The sequence below is a fragment of the Ptychodera flava genome, chromosome 4 (assembly GCF_041260155.1).
Source record: "Ptychodera flava strain L36383 chromosome 4, AS_Pfla_20210202, whole genome shotgun sequence".
In the NCBI taxonomy this organism is placed as follows: domain Eukaryota; kingdom Metazoa; phylum Hemichordata; class Enteropneusta; family Ptychoderidae; genus Ptychodera; species Ptychodera flava.
Genome location: NC_091931.1, coordinates 9,632,171 through 9,650,115, shown reverse-complemented (window position 1 = coordinate 9,650,115; position 17,945 = coordinate 9,632,171). Strand labels below are relative to the sequence as shown.

The 17,945-nt window shown below is 36.6% G+C and overlaps 1 protein-coding gene and 1 long non-coding RNA gene across 3 annotated transcripts in view; both read right to left on the bottom strand.

Moving 5' to 3' along the window:
* Positions 1 to 17,945, bottom strand: part of LOC139130849 (receptor tyrosine-protein kinase erbB-2-like) — a 232,645-nt gene that overhangs the window by 46,002 nt on the left and 168,698 nt on the right. The window lies entirely within an intron of this gene.
* LOC139130412 (uncharacterized) lies at positions 1,135 to 15,813 on the bottom strand. Its single transcript, XR_011551848.1, has 3 exons — positions 15,681 to 15,813; positions 2,621 to 2,685; positions 1,135 to 1,202 (listed from the first exon to the last, which is right to left on the bottom strand). It is a non-coding gene; the product is annotated as an uncharacterized lncRNA (long non-coding RNA).

Genomic DNA, 17,945 nt, shown 5'->3' with positions numbered 1-17,945 from the left:
GTACTGGAAACAATGATACTAGTGTGAAAAGAATACAATAATTACGATTGGAAGTAAGGTAAATGCCCAGATCCTTGATAACAGAGACCCATTGAAGAGGAGTACCATTTATTGAGTAATCACGAGGGCAAATGACCTTTTCCTTAAGTGTAAAACAAATCAATTTACATTTACTGATATTAAGTGACAGCTGCTACATTCACCATAAGAAATGTTCCGTATCCAGAGAGCTTTAGCAGAATCTATTTTAATGAATTCTTGCAATATAGAATAGAATCCATGGGAAATACATCAACATCAAGCACTTGGAATCCAGCACGAGAATAAACAATGGATTCTCTCTGGATTCCAAAGTATTCTAGTAGAATCCGAAATAGAATCCAACACAATCATTTGTTGAAATCTTGCTCAGCCTGTTTGATGACACGGTCAACGTGGAATGTGATGGTGTGATAAATCTTAGCATCATCGACATACAAGCTTAGCTTTGTCATGAAGAGAGATCGAGGCAAAAGTTAAGTGATCAAAACAGGCGATTTTGAGCAGGGTAAATGCGAGTGAGTATACGTTTTACTATGAATGAGCATCAGGCAGTGTCTTACAATATTTATCATTTGGTTGTTTTCCTCTCGACCATACATTTTCGTCAGAGTTTGTCAGTGAAAGAACTCGGCTCTACTACTACTACTACTACTTTCGTCGACCGCATATTTAAAAGTATTAATACAGCACACTTATTTTGTCAGGGTTCTTACACTAAATCCCAAATCAGCAGGTATTAGTTTATATGATATTACTGATTAAAATAGAGAAATCTGAGTAAACATTCTCGACGTCGATGTTGGTATGTATCTAGTAGAGGAAATAAATCAAAACAGCAATATCCCCCTTCAATAAAAACATGGTAAAACATAAAATAGCATAATCTCATTTACAACGAATTACTGTTTTAAGATGTCAATTCAATGGAGGGTATAATCGCCTGTACATAACAAGACCAATAAAATAACATTCAAATCTGATAACAAAATCACTGAAAATTAAGTAATCACAGTTTGAAAACGGCTTCCTTTTTTATAAAAGTATAATGTTTAGTATTACTTTAAAGATGTACATACCCTATTTGATTCCTCAATTAAGAAACTTCGAAGGCCTTCCTCTTCCTTGCCATCCTTTAAAACAATATCACCTATATTAGCGTCCTGGAACAAAATGAAACTTACAATTTTCAATAAAAATGTTCATTTTCGTCGTTGCTAAAACAGTAGCCATTAATGATCGATGGAGTTTATTGTCTTCAAAATTGCATACACCAGTCGTTGGAACAACGTAAGCGAGTTTTTTGTTTCATTGAAGACACTTGGCGTAATAGGCTACTAACGCTCATGCAACACGTACGGAATTGCCACCAAGTTACCATGTACAGAACTCACAAAAGACATACTCAATTGGCGAACATAATATAAACGAATAACCAATTGAGGAATTTTGAAGACATGGTAATTTTGGAAGTGTATGATGTACTAAGAAAGCTGAAGTTTATTTGCCGGACACGGTAAAGTTTAGACGTTATTAACAGTTAAAATGTAAAATATACGTAGGAAAACTTTGTGATCATTGTGTCGATCGACATACTGGGTAACTTGCATTGGTCTCGTAAAGAATTCACCTGCACTTGCCCTAATGACTATTCTGGTCTAACAATCGCAACCATACCAATCCATAATCCAAAAACACGAGGTCAAAATTCGTGATACAATAGTTATACACATAAACACAAAACAGCACAGAACACACTGTAAATCACCGGTGCGCACAACAAAATCAATTTCATGAAGGTAATCGATATAAATGGGAGGCTAGTTCCTCGAGGGAATAGGCCGAGTTAAACTTTGCTGGCTTATGCACCATTGGATGTAGGGTTTACTGATTACATGTAATGGCGTTCAAGTAAAATATAACATTATTTGACACTAGTTAATGAATATGACGTCAATACAAATAAAATAATCTATATAATACACGGTAATAAAATTACAAACACACATATAACACATATATCTCGAACGACAAATATACGCAATTAGTGGTGGTGCGAGGTGTCCGGAGTAGTAAAGGTACCCTGCTAGCATGCTAGCGTCTATAATGGATTAAAAGTGCCAAAATCAATAGTAATCCTTTGAAGCTACTGGATTGTATATAAGTAAGAGTTTGGAACGTTGTGAAGTATCGCTTGAGTAACAAATATGATGTATTTCGACCTTTGTCTCGTATCTACAACTTTTACAGAACTTATTCTACGATCTTACAAGCCTACTTTTTGAGAAGCCGTACCTCTCTAATTTTATTACGATTATGTATGTCTTACTCGAAAGTCTTCATATGAACTGCAAGCTCTACAGTATTTTAGGAATTGTGAAACATATACACTATAAGCTAGACAATTAGTAAGCAGTTTTCCCATTGGTTTCGAAATCAATGCATCAATCAAGCATTGGTCAGCCTGTTATGCAGTCAATCAAATACATGATCGATCAAATTACGACTCATTGATAAAATGACAGAAGTATCAAAGTTTTATTGAGTAAATTAATCATCAAAAAACGATTTTCCTTTATACCTCTGCAATATTTACTGAAGTATGGCGAAATTCCTCATCGCATGCTATTTCGTTCTTCTCAGTTCCTGAAAAGAACACATGGAAAAAAAATATTAAGTTGTGTGTAGTAGGTTTAGGGCCAGTCATTAGTCATTACTGATTTTGTTCCCTGTATCTTCTCATAAAGCCAATGGTCGCAGAAGGTCAAAATGGTAGTGAAGGCTATGGCGTTAATAAATGTTTCATGGTTATCATGCTTTTAATCGTAAGATTTCGTGTTCAGAGATTAATGTTCAGTGCAAGTCATTATTTGTATACAACTAATGCTGTTACATTTGACAGGTTTTTCGTGGAGGGCAGCAACTGACGGTAAATAATAAAATTCAGTCTGTCATTCTACTGGTAAGCAATGTTGCTATAATCGATGAGTCCACTTGCCCAAAACCTCTAAAAAAGAAAAAAACCTAAACAGGAATATTCCAAAGCCATGAAAATTTAATTCAGTGTAATAACCTTGTCTAGCGATGATCATGCGTACTAATAATACTGAAAGATTTTCATCAATAGAGTACTAATTGTTGACCCTCGCGGTCACTGATTTCTGTCTAGAAATACCATTGTGAATTGTTATTTCTGATCATTACGAGATAGATGTCATACTTTTTATTTTAACATGATCACAAAATAGGCAGATGTGCTTGCAAGCTCTAGCTTTGATGGATAGAAGAACATTAAGTCAACTTGTAATACGGTAAACATGGCGCATTTATGTTGCATTCAGATAACAACTGAGGACCAAAAAATTACTAACTTATCATTATTTTTTCCATTCGTGCTAAAATCCAGCTCCCAAAGTTTTTCATTAATTTGTTTTCTTTGCAACAAAATAAAAATAAATAAATCTAAAAAGGCAGGCAAATGACAAAATAACTTTAGAAACCCCTTCCATTGAATGTTCCATTTGTTTTCGACTTCTGTGTTCTTTATATTCACAGAGAACAAGTTCTCATCACTATTATATCATACTTGGAAAATATCAATCATAACACATTTTATGAAAGCTCGTGGATTTACAACGCAAGGTATTAAGTTTGTACATACTACAACATCAATATGAATGGCATTGCATTCATCAAATGGCAGAAAGTCGCGACATATTACACTCGGCAGCAGTTAGCAAGAACGGGATGTTGTTGTTTTTTCAATATTCGAGCATCATTCAAAGACTTTTGCTTCGCAAACTTTTTATGAAATTTTCGAAATTTTCAACTATAATGTTTTACGAACACTGGACAAAATGCTTGATATGCGCTTAGCATATTTACGTATATTGACGTATATGGAACACAATACTAATTGCATACGCAGTGTATATCTTTGTATATGGAACATTCCAATACGTTGATATGCGTAGCGTATTTCTATGCAGATCATGAGTATACGTAATGCAGATCTTTGCACACTAAGTGTACACTGTAGATTTGCATTTTATTAGCATACGTACTGTATACTTAACGTATTTGACACATGTACAGAATCAGTATATGTGTGTATATTGTTGTATATCAAACATTTTGCCCAGTGGAAATTATCAATGGTTCACTTATTATTGGAGCTTGTTTAAAATGAAAAAATTATTCGGCTCTAATTCAAAAAATCGGTACGACTATGCAGTACAAGCTACAAGTGTCTCGAAGGTAAGGCGACGGAAGTCTAACAGCAAGGTGCAATTCAGGAAACGCGTTACGCAAATATTCATGCACAATGCATTTTCTTATGATATGTCTCAAGTCGGGAGTAGTACCGTCAGAAATGACGAACGCACTTTAGTCAGGTGGCTTAACAAAAATATCGTTACACGGATGACAATAGTGCCAAATTTGCTACAGATGTTTGCATATATATGTCGATCAAAATTAGCTATTGCTCAAAAAATTTTGGCCACCGGAAAGGCTGGATGACGTCATAAATTCAAAATGGCCGCCATTACAACGCTTAAAAATGGTTAAATACGTCTAGTTCAGGCAGTTTTCAAGATTTTCTTGGATAAACTGACACAGACATTCCAAATTACAAATACAACATATAATTTATGCAAATCAATTATTATTATGACGTCATAAATCCAAAATAGCCGACCAAATTCAAAATATCCCCCATAATATCGTCTGATAATGTTCAAATACTGTTAATTAAGCGTGTTTCAAGCATTTTAGTGCCTGAACTGAGAACACCCCAAATTACAGGCAAAACTGAAAATTGAAAATTGATGCGAATTAATTATTGTCATGACATCATAAACCAACATGGCAACCGAAAATTTCAAAATGGCCTATTATGAAGGTCACTATGCTTAGTACAATAGCCCATTTACGTGACAAAGTGATAGTTCAAAGGTAATGTACAATTTATCTCGATGATCCATAAACTCAAAATAAATGATAAACGTACTAAAACTTAGCCAATAAGCTCAACACAAATTACAAGCTTTTATGAAATTATTTATTATTTCACAACGGCCTCTGTCTGAAAAACTGAATCAATATAAAGGAAATGTAGGCAACTTTACCCATTGGTTCTGCGTTATAGTGAGTAGATCAATAGTACTGTGATTTCATGATAACGAGAAAATGGCGAGAAACCGGTGAATAAATCATGCCTTGACCCTGGTCATGTGACCTTGGTCCCTGAAAAAAAGGTTTTAGGTTTGTGATTTTGGTCTTTTGCTTCATTTGTTTCGGATGCCTTTTTTTTGGTTGATTTTTCTTGGTTTTCTATGTCTTGATGTGTGGTGACAGACACATAGTTTTGTGCTATAATAGTTCTTTTTTTGGAGGATGTGCTGGCCTAAAAAAGACAGTTTGGTCAGGGTTTTATGAACAAACAGAAGACATTTTTTGCTTTTTGAAGCTAGCTTAGCTTACTTTCTTGCAGCTTTCGTGAATTTTATGAATAGCATCTTTGCCTTTCGTTTTTGGTCTCGTTTTGCTGTTTGGAAACAAAAACATAAAAAACACCAAAAAGAACATAAACAGAAATGGAAAGTTAAACAAAGACAAGAACTCAGAAAGATTCTCAGATTCATCAACAATCTTACAAATCAAACCTTAACAAATGTTGGAATCAAAGCATTAAGCAAAGGCTTGAAATTTATTTCCACTCCGAAGTGCCTATACAGAAAAACTATAGTATGAGATATCAACAAATTTATTCGCATCATATGATTGTGCAATATCATGAGAAGCAAACAATCAATCAGTCAGACATCTGTTCTAAGATAAGTCCATGTTCGACACTACTAACAGTGGAACCCCCAAAAATTGTAAAACTGTCTCGAAGCAACTTCGATCGATAAAGGAAATTCAATTCACAACCCACATCAGAAAGAACATGACTCAATCAGAAAAGACTGCCCCTAACAATCTGTCTGAAAACAAACACATCTCAATAAAACCCATCAATAAAGGAAGAGGCATATCAATTTTGAATAACACAAATGACATTAAAGAAAGTTATAGACAACTGCGAAATGTACACTATTACACTTGGTGACATTAACTATACAGTGGATATTGTATATAAAATCATTTATCTGCGATAAGAAGATCATTGACGAGGTTATTTACAGTTCCCCTTTCCCCTAAGTAGAATAATTTGTACACCACGATGGAATCTCCTGCCAAAAATACACAAAACCAAAGCAGACGAAACAATCATCACCCAACGTCTAAATAGAAATGGCTACTCAAGCCCAATAAACCAAATCCCGGAATTTCTACACTTTGTCATAAATACGGCTAGTTTCAATCGGGTTCGAACCCACAACATACGGCATCACTAATCGTCCAAAGACGATTTACATATGTCCGGGACACAAAAAACTTAGAATCGATAAAAAAACAAACAATCTCTATTCTGGTAACATTAGAAGTTGTATTTATGTAGGAAAACATGCCAAAAATGAAGCCATAAATGCAGCGATCGTAGCGTTGGACTCTGAAACAGTACCAGCCAACTGATATGATACAAAAACCCACCAACAACGTACTTGAAATCCTTACTGTTGATTATTCTGAAACGCAACATATTTTAATTCAACTTAGGAAAATAAAAACTAATCTATGGATGCATTATGGGCTCACCAGAAATAGCTGATATCACATATCTTGAAACGGAGAAAGTTATATTAAATCCCAAATCCGGTCAAATATTCGTATGGAAATTTAAAAGGTGACATTTTCATGATTTAAAAAGGAATAGAACATCAACTTCTAACATTCAGAACATTTGTTGAGGAGTGCAACACCCTGTACCCTAAGTTCAACTTGAGAATTCATAATTGAACATTCTATTGACAAAATCTCATACCTTGACCTTGTGGTCTTCAAATGTCAGAGACGCAATCGAGAGAGATGGCTCGATTTTAAAACCCACACAAAACCATCTAACGATATTTATCTGCCACAAACCTTCAAATGCTTCATTGAAGGTGAATTACTCAGATATGTTCGTACATACAACAGCAATATGGACTTCAAGAAAAAGGTCAATTTTTCAACGTCAAAACTTCAACAATAACATAACAAAAAGAAAGGCATAGCTTGTATCAAAAAGAAGTTAATGTAACAAAACGTCAGCCATCCTTCATCAACAAAAGTAAGAGTAATGATGTAACAAAAAACTTGCCAGCACAACCTCATCAAAACCAGCCTAATCAAACAATGTGATGAGAAACTGGAAAACAAAGAAGGGCGATTAAATGCTGGCCATCGTTTTTACAGAAAACCTATAATAACGTATAAAAGGAAGAAAAACATGCAAGATATCCTCCTTTAAGCAAAACCAAACACAAGGAGAGTACAAATGAACGGTCTTAGCAAGAATTCAAGCAACAATCAGACCACAACATAATGATCTTAGCATCTCTCTTTGTTGAACAATATCAATAGCTACCATTAAACTGAGCATGTGGGAATACAAAACCATTCAAGCAACTGAAGAAGGGACCCCATTTTGGCCCGAAATGCCTCTAGGAGGAATCACCAACATAAAACCCTTTTTCTTGGACCAAGGTCACATAACGAGGGTCAAAGCAGTATCGATTCACTGGTTTCTCACAATGTTTCCCTTATCAAGAAACCACATTGATCTACTCACTATACCGTATCACAATCAAAGGTAGAACCAGTGTGTGAAGTTGCCTTCATTTCCTTTATATCGATTCGATTTTTCAAACACAGACCACTGTTTAATAATCAATTATCTCAGAAGAGTTTCTAACTTGTGTTGAACTTATTGGTTACGTTTTGATACATTTATCTTTTATTTTGAGTTTATGGAATATTAATTCAAATTTACATTACCTTTAAACTATCATTTTGTCACGTAAGTGGGCAATTGTACCAAGCATAGTGAACTTCATTATTGTCAATTTTGTAACTTTCGGTTGCCATCTTGGTTTATGGTGTCATCTCAATAATTAATTTGCATCAATTATATGGGTTTTTTTTGTAATTCGGGGTGTTAATTTCAGTCCAGGTGATAAACTACTGAACAGTCTTAATTAACAGTGTTTTAACATTTTTAGACAATGTTACGGCGGACATTTTGTATTCAGTCGGCCATTTTTGCTTTATAACGTCATCATAATAATTAATTTGCGTCAAGTTAATGTTTTGTTTATAATTGAGAATGTTTGTGTCAGTTTATTCAAAAGAATATTGAAAACTGGCTGAATAAACCGTATTTTACCATTTTTAAGTAATATAATGGCGGCCATTTTGAATTTATGATGTCATCGAGCCTTTCCTGTGGCCTAAATTTTTGGAGCAATAGCTAATTTTGATCTACACACATATGTGAACCTCTGTAGCAAATTTGGCACTTTTGTCATCAGTGTAACGATCTCGCTGTTTTTTGTTGCTAAGCCACCTAACTACTTCTGTGATGACCTCAAAGGTGTCCCTGACTTCAAGGTGTCCCATGATTTACTTGAACTTGATATCCTTTGTGGTCTTGTTAATTTTGTTTCCCTTATCTTGGTAAGAAGTTGAAGAACTTTGTAACGTTCTCGATACTGACCTGTTGTTCGTTGTCGTTTTTGACAAATTCAGTCACTTTTATCATGTTTTTAATTTCCGATGCATGTTGTTCGCGAAATCAGGCCGAACTTAGAGGGTTTGATAAAAGAATCATGGGATTGTATGCAAGCGCAGTGCAAGGTGTGACATTGATAGAATGGGCGCCAATACAACAATTAGCCATGTCCCAACCGTTAGCGCTGTGTATGCTGTTATACCTATTATAGCCAACTTGGCTTAATTTTGTTTGCACTGTTTTGGATTGTGGAGGCAGAGGATTATACACAGTACTGTATCTCATGATTTTATGACGACAGTGAACACAGTGATTTCGGCAAATATCTGGCTCATTGAGGCAACGTTGTAGCAAGGGAGTTGTCATTATATACCACCTTAGGGTCGGAGGAATGACCAAGAAATTCCCAAATCCTTGTATAGGCCCTTATTTTTTACAGTTTGGGCCAGAGACCTAAACATTGTCCAAAGTCGCCACAATATATGTCCGTGTGTGTGCTCATCCGTCTGTCCGCCCGTCCATGGAAAAAATTGTTCAAGTCAGAGCCTAAAAGCAGAGGTCATGCAATTTGGTACATAGCATCATCATTTGAAGATCAAGATTTAATTAGATTTTTGGTGGATGAGGTCGGCATAATTAATAGTCGCATGCATTAAATAATAAATTAATGTTTTTTTACACTTTGTCGCCATCTGAAGAATTGCTCCCTCAAACTTGCTGAAATTACTATTCAGGTAGCCAAACTGTTCTGCGGTCGCATAATGGTAAATATGAAATGTGTCTTACATATTACCTCATTAGCATATTAATGAAATTCTACAATTAGTCCATATGTCAAAAACTACAGGGCTGCATTTGATTGAACTTCTGGTACACATTGGTAATACTTAGATTTATTTTTGCTAAAAGTTTGATTTGCGTGATATTTCATATCCATCACAATCCTATAGTCAATGAATATTTGTCAAAAGTTGATTGCATGAATTTTATCAGACTTCTAAGGTACAAAAGGTATACTACCATTAAGTCATACCGGAAGTCTTGTGGACAGGAAATATCAGTGGATTTTACCAGATTACCAGGGTACATTACAACGCCGAAAACTGTGAATTTTAACAAGTACAATATTGATGGATGTTTGATAGATTGATGGATCATCCGGATAATTATGACGATTGCATGCTTCTACTGCTATATGCAAACTACTTTTAAATAACTGAAGGAATTAATTTGACTCCGAAAATGTACCAGGTGACCAGTATAGTGCCAGTTACTTATGGGATTATGGTACTCTTCAACGGTTTTGTCTAACATTTAGTATCAATTTCATTACGGGAACGCTCCATTAACTTAGGAGTACCCGACTTACCCGAGTTGGTTATCAGAAGATTAATCTCTATGTCAACATATGCGAACAGATTATCTTTTAGTGTAAACAAAACATTAGCACTGCAGGAACTACTTTTAGCATGGCCCACACCGGTCGGCACCTGACTTGATGACGGCTCTGTCCGGCACTCAGGATTTCCGACCAGCGTTAAAAGTGCCGTCCAGCACTAGCTGTTACTTTGAGGTCATCATTTAAATCAAAAAATTGCTTACAAAAACATTGGTACTATAGAATCCCTTTCAATAAAATGCTGTTTAAACAATACCAGCAGTAAATTAACGTACGCTGATTTTGCACATGAAAAGCTATTTTAACTGGTTGAGCGTACGTTCACAAAGATCATTGCCCTTTGAACTAACGTTTTCCTGTCAAACAATATCTCTGTACGACCGAAAGGAGACAAACTGAAGATTTTTTGCTTTGTATGAATGTTTATAACCCTATAAAAGAAAGTACGGTAGCGAAAATCAGCACAACAAAACAGGACTTTTACTAAAACGTAATCTTTCACTTTCAGTTCAGACTCAATGAGTAGCATTGCGGAAAGGTGCATGCAATGCTATGCAAGTGGCGTGCAAACTTTGGTGTCAACGGATCCATTCTTTGAATTATCAATGAACACTCACTCATTTTTCTGGTCAAAAAGCCAAAGGCTACATGTCCATCGCAACAAGCCTCTCTGTTTGTAGCGTGTTCATTTTTAGCCAAATTGGCCGGCTACTTCCGTATTTTGGCCGGCTACTTTTCAGCAATGTTTCGCTCTCTAGCCATGAAATTCTGGTTTTGATAATAATATTTTAATATTTTTGTTGTCTTGCAAACGGGAGATAACAGTTCAGAAGTGCCGATGTGGCTATATGTAGTCTAGCAATTTACGCGGTGAACTTGTTGCTATCTAGTATCAGCCTGTAGTACCACGATCTGCGAACGTGTTGTACTGTACTGGGAATCGCTCTCGAGGTCAACCTTACTTTCACAACTACAGCCCGAATTATTCCGACGTTCACATCGGGTATAGCTTACCATTGGACTGACGTTACGCCCACGATTAGCCGACAATTTCCGAATAAAGCCGACGTTTCTTTCTCTCAAACGCAAAAGAGATGAAAGAGTCTCAAACGCGGAAGAGAAAGTCGACGCTTGAGAGCTTTGGTTTTCTGCGTAAGAGTAGGGCCTTGTCTGATGGGTTTGGTAGGTTTTTGATCAAATGTAAAACGACCAAAAGTTACTGAGTCTCATATTTCATACTTTTGAAACGCCTCGTTAATCCATATATGGTCAATTTAGTGTCAATATTCAAGTCGATCGACATCGCGTTTTGTGGAGGGGCCGTGGTTGTGTGCATAGCGGAAGGGAAATTCGATGCTTGAAAACTTTGATTATCTGCGTAAGAGTAGGACTTTGTCTGTTGGTTACCGGAGGTTTTAGATTCGTGCGGAGATGTCACAGGATACGTGCAGCTCTTGGAGTAAAAAACCTAGGACACATTAGGCTGTTAGCATGTGCATGAAAAAGCTGTACACGTGGAAAGAACGTTCCATGCTGTTATGATTACATTTGCACAACGCGCGTTCCTGAAGTGAAGCGTCCGAAAATAGGAAACTTGAATGAAAATGAACGAAGAATGATATTTTGTTTCACCTTATTTCTAAAACTTAGTTTAGAGCCTAAATTAAAGAAGAAACTGGATTACTTGATGTTGAAAAGTGGGTAGTTCACTTTTTCCTGTCAAGATGGTTCCATGTGCAAGCATATGTGTGTGCCCGTGGTATTGAGTGAGTCGTTACAGCCTTGACGTTCCTATCATAGCACGAGCTGGATAAGATAAACGCAACACTGGAACATTACCACCTTTGGGGATTAAAATTCTTCTGTTTGTCACCCGAGTTGAACAGGCAGCAACTCGGGTTTCAGGTACCATCCAAGTTAATGGAGCCTTTCCGTATTGTGAACAAATGTCTTTGAGCCCAAAAGTGTCCTGATGACCTCAAAAGTACCCCAGGTAATTCTGATGATTGTACGCTCCCACTGAGTGAGTCGTTACAGCCCTGATGTTCCTATCATAGCACCAGCTGGACAAGATAAACGCAACACTGGAACATTAATACCTTTGGGGATTAAAAGTCTTCTGTTTGTCACCCGAGTTGAACAGGCAGCAACTCGGGTTTCAGGTACCATCCAAGTTAATGTGAACAAATGTCTTTGAGCCCAAGAGTGTCCTGATGACCTCAAAAGTATCCCCAGATAATTCTGATGATTGTACGCTCCCACTGCTATATCCACCTACTTTAACCTAATTAAAGGGTGTGTTTGACTTCAAAAATGTGACAGCTGACCTGTTAAGTATCAGTTACTAATATTACTACATGAAACTTCCTTGCCTTCATCCAACATGTAGTATTTAATTGAGAAAATATATTTGACTCCTAAAGTTTTCTTGTGATCTAAAAGTGTCCCGGGATAATTTTCATGGTTATATGATCCAATTGCCCACAAACAACCCACATGTAATTTGAGGAATTTGTTTGACATCAAAAATATGCCATGTGATTTGCCAAGTGTTTGGTTCTTGTAGGGTTATGGTACACTTCCACTACTTTTTCCAACATTTAGTATTATACTGTAAGAATACATATGTCTGCAAAGTTGTCCCATGACCTCAAAGGTGTCTGGATAATTCTGATGATTATATTCTGCCTCTGATATATTAAACTACTTATACATCATTGCAGGAATGTGTTTAAATTCACTTATGAGCAAGTGACTTGTAAACTGTCAGCTACGAATAGCATTATTGTACACGACCACGACTTTGTCAAACGTATACTGAATTGAAAAATATCATTGACTACAAAAGTGTCAAAATTCAAAATTGTCACTGGATAATTCTGATGATTGCACTTGTATGCTTGATTGCTGTATCCAACTACTTTTGTCTAATTGAAGCAAATTGTTTTATTTTAGAAGTAGGCTTTATCTTATATTTGATATCTAAATTGAATTATTACATTAAAATAGTATTGATAGCTTTGACTTCTAAGTTGTGCTTATCAAGTGACAAGTATATATGTTGGAAAAACAACACAATCCATTAACCTTGTTAGTTCCGTTCCAAACTATGGTTCTGTGATTTATGAAGTGTTAAATATCAGCAATACTATGACTTTAAAACTGTTCCTGTGTATTGGAGGTATAACCAACACGATTGGAACTAATTTGGGATAATTGGATGGTAAAGTAATGCCGATTTAATCCACAAATGAAATCTCATCAACGTAAGACAATAGACGATTCGACGCAAATAAACGACGAAAAACACACAAATTCAAAGAAATATGTTATAATGCCCATATTTCCACATGCTTCATTACCATCCCACTTTTGCGTTCAGAAATTTGAAAATCAGTTCTGAAGAGCTGATTATATTTGTTTACGTTGAAAGTAGTCCGGGTCGAATATCCACCACATGTGGAATATTGATTCAACCTAGTCGTACACCAAAGAGTTTGATATAACAATATAGGGATAACGGGATCTATGTATGTGATAAAGGAACAAATAGTATAGTACATTTATTTCCACTAGGGACATTTTTACATCATAGGCAAGTTTCGAAAAAGCAAAATACCAGTGTTATATTCAACAAATGTGTTGACGTTTTGAAACATTGTGCAAATCAAATTACACTAAGCTAGTTCCAATCATGGTATATCCATCAAAGAGGGTAAAATTACATTCAGAACTGCTTTATTGAATAGAATGTTAATCTACACTATGTAGACAAGCCTTCATTATATTGTTATCTGAAGAGACTGAATTCTCAAGCTAACATAATTTATCTAAAGCCAATCCACAGTGAACTTTCCTTTAAGAATGTTAGAAAATATTATGCCGGTATGTAAAATGTACTGTTGTATCAGTGTTATACAGATATGGATAGTCGTAAGGTTAGTTCTTTTTATCTAACATCATAACAATTTCTGAAAAGAGAGATGATTTAATCACAAAGCGAAATGCAATACGAGTCCGTTGCCACAATAAAAGTAAACTTACAAGTAAAGAAAAGAACCTGAGTCATGTTCTGCTACATGTTTCATAAAAATGGCTCAATGACTGAATAATACGCATACGACCACGCCAGCATTAGCGTTCTATTATAGAACCCTACTGAGTGATCAAAACTGCCAAGTAGCCCTCGACATGCAACCAGTGACACGACAGAGTCACACGATCATTCATCCACGACCATCTAAGATTAGGGTATATAACTTTCCCAAACTCAGCAAGCAAAAACGTTAGAGCAAAAATGTGCAGACCTGTTGCAACATATCAACGCAGATGGTAGGCCGCCTTAGAGGCAGCCTCCACGTACGGTCTGCTCTTTAATTTAGCCAAAGTTTACCTCTTGCAATAACTGGAGGATCCTGATTTCGTTTCTGCTGTTAATAACTGTTCACAACTATGCAGTACTAGACTGCAAACACCAGTTTGAAATGTGATCAAAACCTGAAATTTGCAAGCAAGACCACCAACTCATCGTGATTTCACGGCAGGAACTCGTAAGCAGAAATGCACCTAACAACAACCAGTTTCCTTCAGTCTCATCTACAAGTCACCAATATAAGCCAAAACTCACACAAACCCTACAACTTGGAATGTTAGGTCAATTTACTACGCCGCAACCGATGTTGGCGATTATATCGCAGAACGGTACGTTGATTCATTAGCTGTAACTGAAACCTGGTTGAAAGACAGAAATAGTCATTTCACAAATGAATGTACTCCAGCTACAGTTTATCAAACACCTCAAAACTTTTTCAACAACTCGCAATTCGTGATCTGACGGTGGTGATGCTCCTGTTTACAAATCAGTTTATGAAGTTATCTTCATAGAAACCATTAAATTTCAAATCCTTCGAGGTAACGCTAGCTACTCTTTCATTCCATGGCATCTCAATCAAACTGATCAAACTGTATCGTCCACCACCAAATACGCAGAATAAATTAACTACAAAACTATCACAGTTTGGTAATCTACTTGAGCAGTATAGCTCATGTGAAAGCCACCTGTTTATTGTTCATGATTTTAATCGGCACATTAATGACTACAAAATATTGACAAGAAGAAATTTACTGATCTTTTAAACTCCTGCGGCATGAAACAATAAATGAAGTCTTCAACTCATATCCGTGGCCATATCCGGGACCTAATCATCACAAAGGCTCAGCCTGTCATGATTCTGTAGATGTTCATAATCCAATTCTCTCTGATCACAGCCATGTCCATGCCAAAATTCAATTACAAAAAGCACTACTTCTAAATAAAAAGCGTCAAGTGCTGTATCGCTCCATCTCGTCAATTGACACCGATGTTTCACCAGTAATATTATCACTGCACTTGAATTTCATAGCGTATATTCAGCTGTAACCACCTACAACAAGTACCTCTCCAGTCTTCTTGATCAGCGTCACCTCTCAAGAAACGCATCGAGAAAATCAAAATCCGGATAGGAGCGCTAGCGACGTCCTTTCAATGAGAATGTTACTACTTAAAACGTTTAAGGTAACAGAATTATATACACCTACGTGACCTACCTGCATTTAACTGCTCCGTGTTGTTTTCAATTGGTGTCACAGTTGAACTGTTTCTGGTAATCAAAAGGATTGAAAGTCTTAAAACAGCTCTAGCGCATTGTCTCATAAATAATGTTGATTGAAAATAATTCCCCATTCCAATTTAGATGCTCTTTGACAGAGCAATGCAATGCTAAGGCTACAGACAGATAAAAGCTTCTCCCTTCTCCCACTACAGTAGAGTGACTCAAAAACACGAAATTGTCGAGGCATATTGACTCATGGTATCCACGTTATGGGGAAGTACGCCTATCATGAAAAAACTAAGGTAACCATTGCAAAGACACACGTGACAAAATGACATTTTGCTGATAGCGCAAGAGGCTTCTATGGCAACGACAGATAGGAGCTAATCCTTCCTCTCTCCCGTTATGGTAAAGAGACTTCAAAACACGAAACTATCGAGGCACATCAAAGTGTCCACGCTATTGGGAAGTACGCTTATCATTACTCAAAGTTAAACATTGCAAAAAACAGGGCTTTCATTGACAGCCGTCAGGAGGCGATTTTTCGCCGCCTGGCAACGGGGGTACGCCGGTTGAAAACAAACACCGATCCTTTATTTTACACTCTATGATCGGGTTTTACACAGAATTATAAAAAGTTACATGTGAAAATGTGATTTACGCTTCAATTAAGCGCGAATCTGTATAACGGGAACTTGCCTCGCTAACTTACTTCCGCATACGAAAGCTTCACTCAGAGTCAGATATATATATATATGATCTCATTGTCCAATCAAGTTGATTAACATTGATGCGTCGCGTCATCTGATTTTTATGTCCACCATCGTCAAATGTCGGATCCTGTAATTCGTCTATTGTATACAACCTTATTCATGACTGCGTCTGCGAAGCGACCTGGCCATTTCAAGCAGCCGGCGACGACTTTGTTTGATTTTATGGGGTCGGGAGGAAAGAAAAGAGTTTTTTTTTGTTTCCAATTTCTTGAAAGTCAGGAATTTATGCCACGATGGAATACAGACGTTTACGTAGTTGCAATCTCGGATTTACGAAGTCCACTGGATGAAACCGTATAATGCCATGAAGCTAGTATATGGTGGAGAACATATGTAGTCATTTCTGGCAATCAAGAAGCGAGATAAACGATATCAATCACCAAGGGTAAAGCTAATTTGCTGAACGATATTTTATCTTGAATAGTGAGTCAAATGAGTCATAAAATACTTATATTTTTAACGTTCAATATGAGGTCGGAAAAAAGTTGGACTTTTTTCCGTTTCTTATTTGTTTCATGCCGTACTCATGGTTACTGTGGCTGTTCAGTCTCCACTTTCAAGCGTGGCCTCAGCGTCTTGACTCTAAGTTCGGTTCAACAAATTTTACTCCGGTGTTGCTGTAGACTATACTGATCACACAAGATAATTTTTACTGTTCGATTCATAAAAGGGAAAACGGCTCCACACATCACCTATACTATTTGTTTCGTTCTCTGTGTTTATGTTTGTTTTTGTGTGTCTGGCTCTTGATGTAGATGGATTACAGTCAACTCGCACCTTTGCCAACCCGCCCAGAACCAATTCATCCGATACCAACTCGCCCTTTGTTTGAGATATATATGTAGTTTAATAATATATTTGGTGTTATAGATTCTACTTGCCTTGTGTTGTAAAATTTACGGAGTGTCCACTGATAGGCGATTGTCAAAAATTGGGAGCCTGAAATTGGCTATTGACAAGCGGTACTTTTCGCCAATATTCACCACATTTCAGACAAATAAACTGCTCTTCTTACACTTGAATAAAGAAAATAATGTTCTACCATGTTAAAATTACAAAATAAGTTCCAATACGTTACAAATTTAACATATTGTAGGCAGTAGCCAAAGCCGTCATACGTAGTACCCGGGTATCACCTGACATTCCAACTTTTCCCCACACAGAAACTGGGCAGTTTGGATTATTCATACCTATCTTAATCCTACTGTTCGTAATGTTTATGTCGTAAACACATCTATCGCACACTTTAAACACCTTTCCCGGGTTCTTGAACCCGGTTGGTCAAAATTTGCTGTTCTGGCCTTTTTGAACACCCCTCTTAAAATGCTTGGATAGTTGACTTGGAAAACAATTAATATTAAAAGTTTCATTAGCAATTAAGCCAAACACCGGAGACATCATGAGACACGAACAATCGCAACAACACCAATTCAAAGAAAAGTCAAATTGGACTCAACGAACAGCAAAAAATACAAAAACCTGAAAGC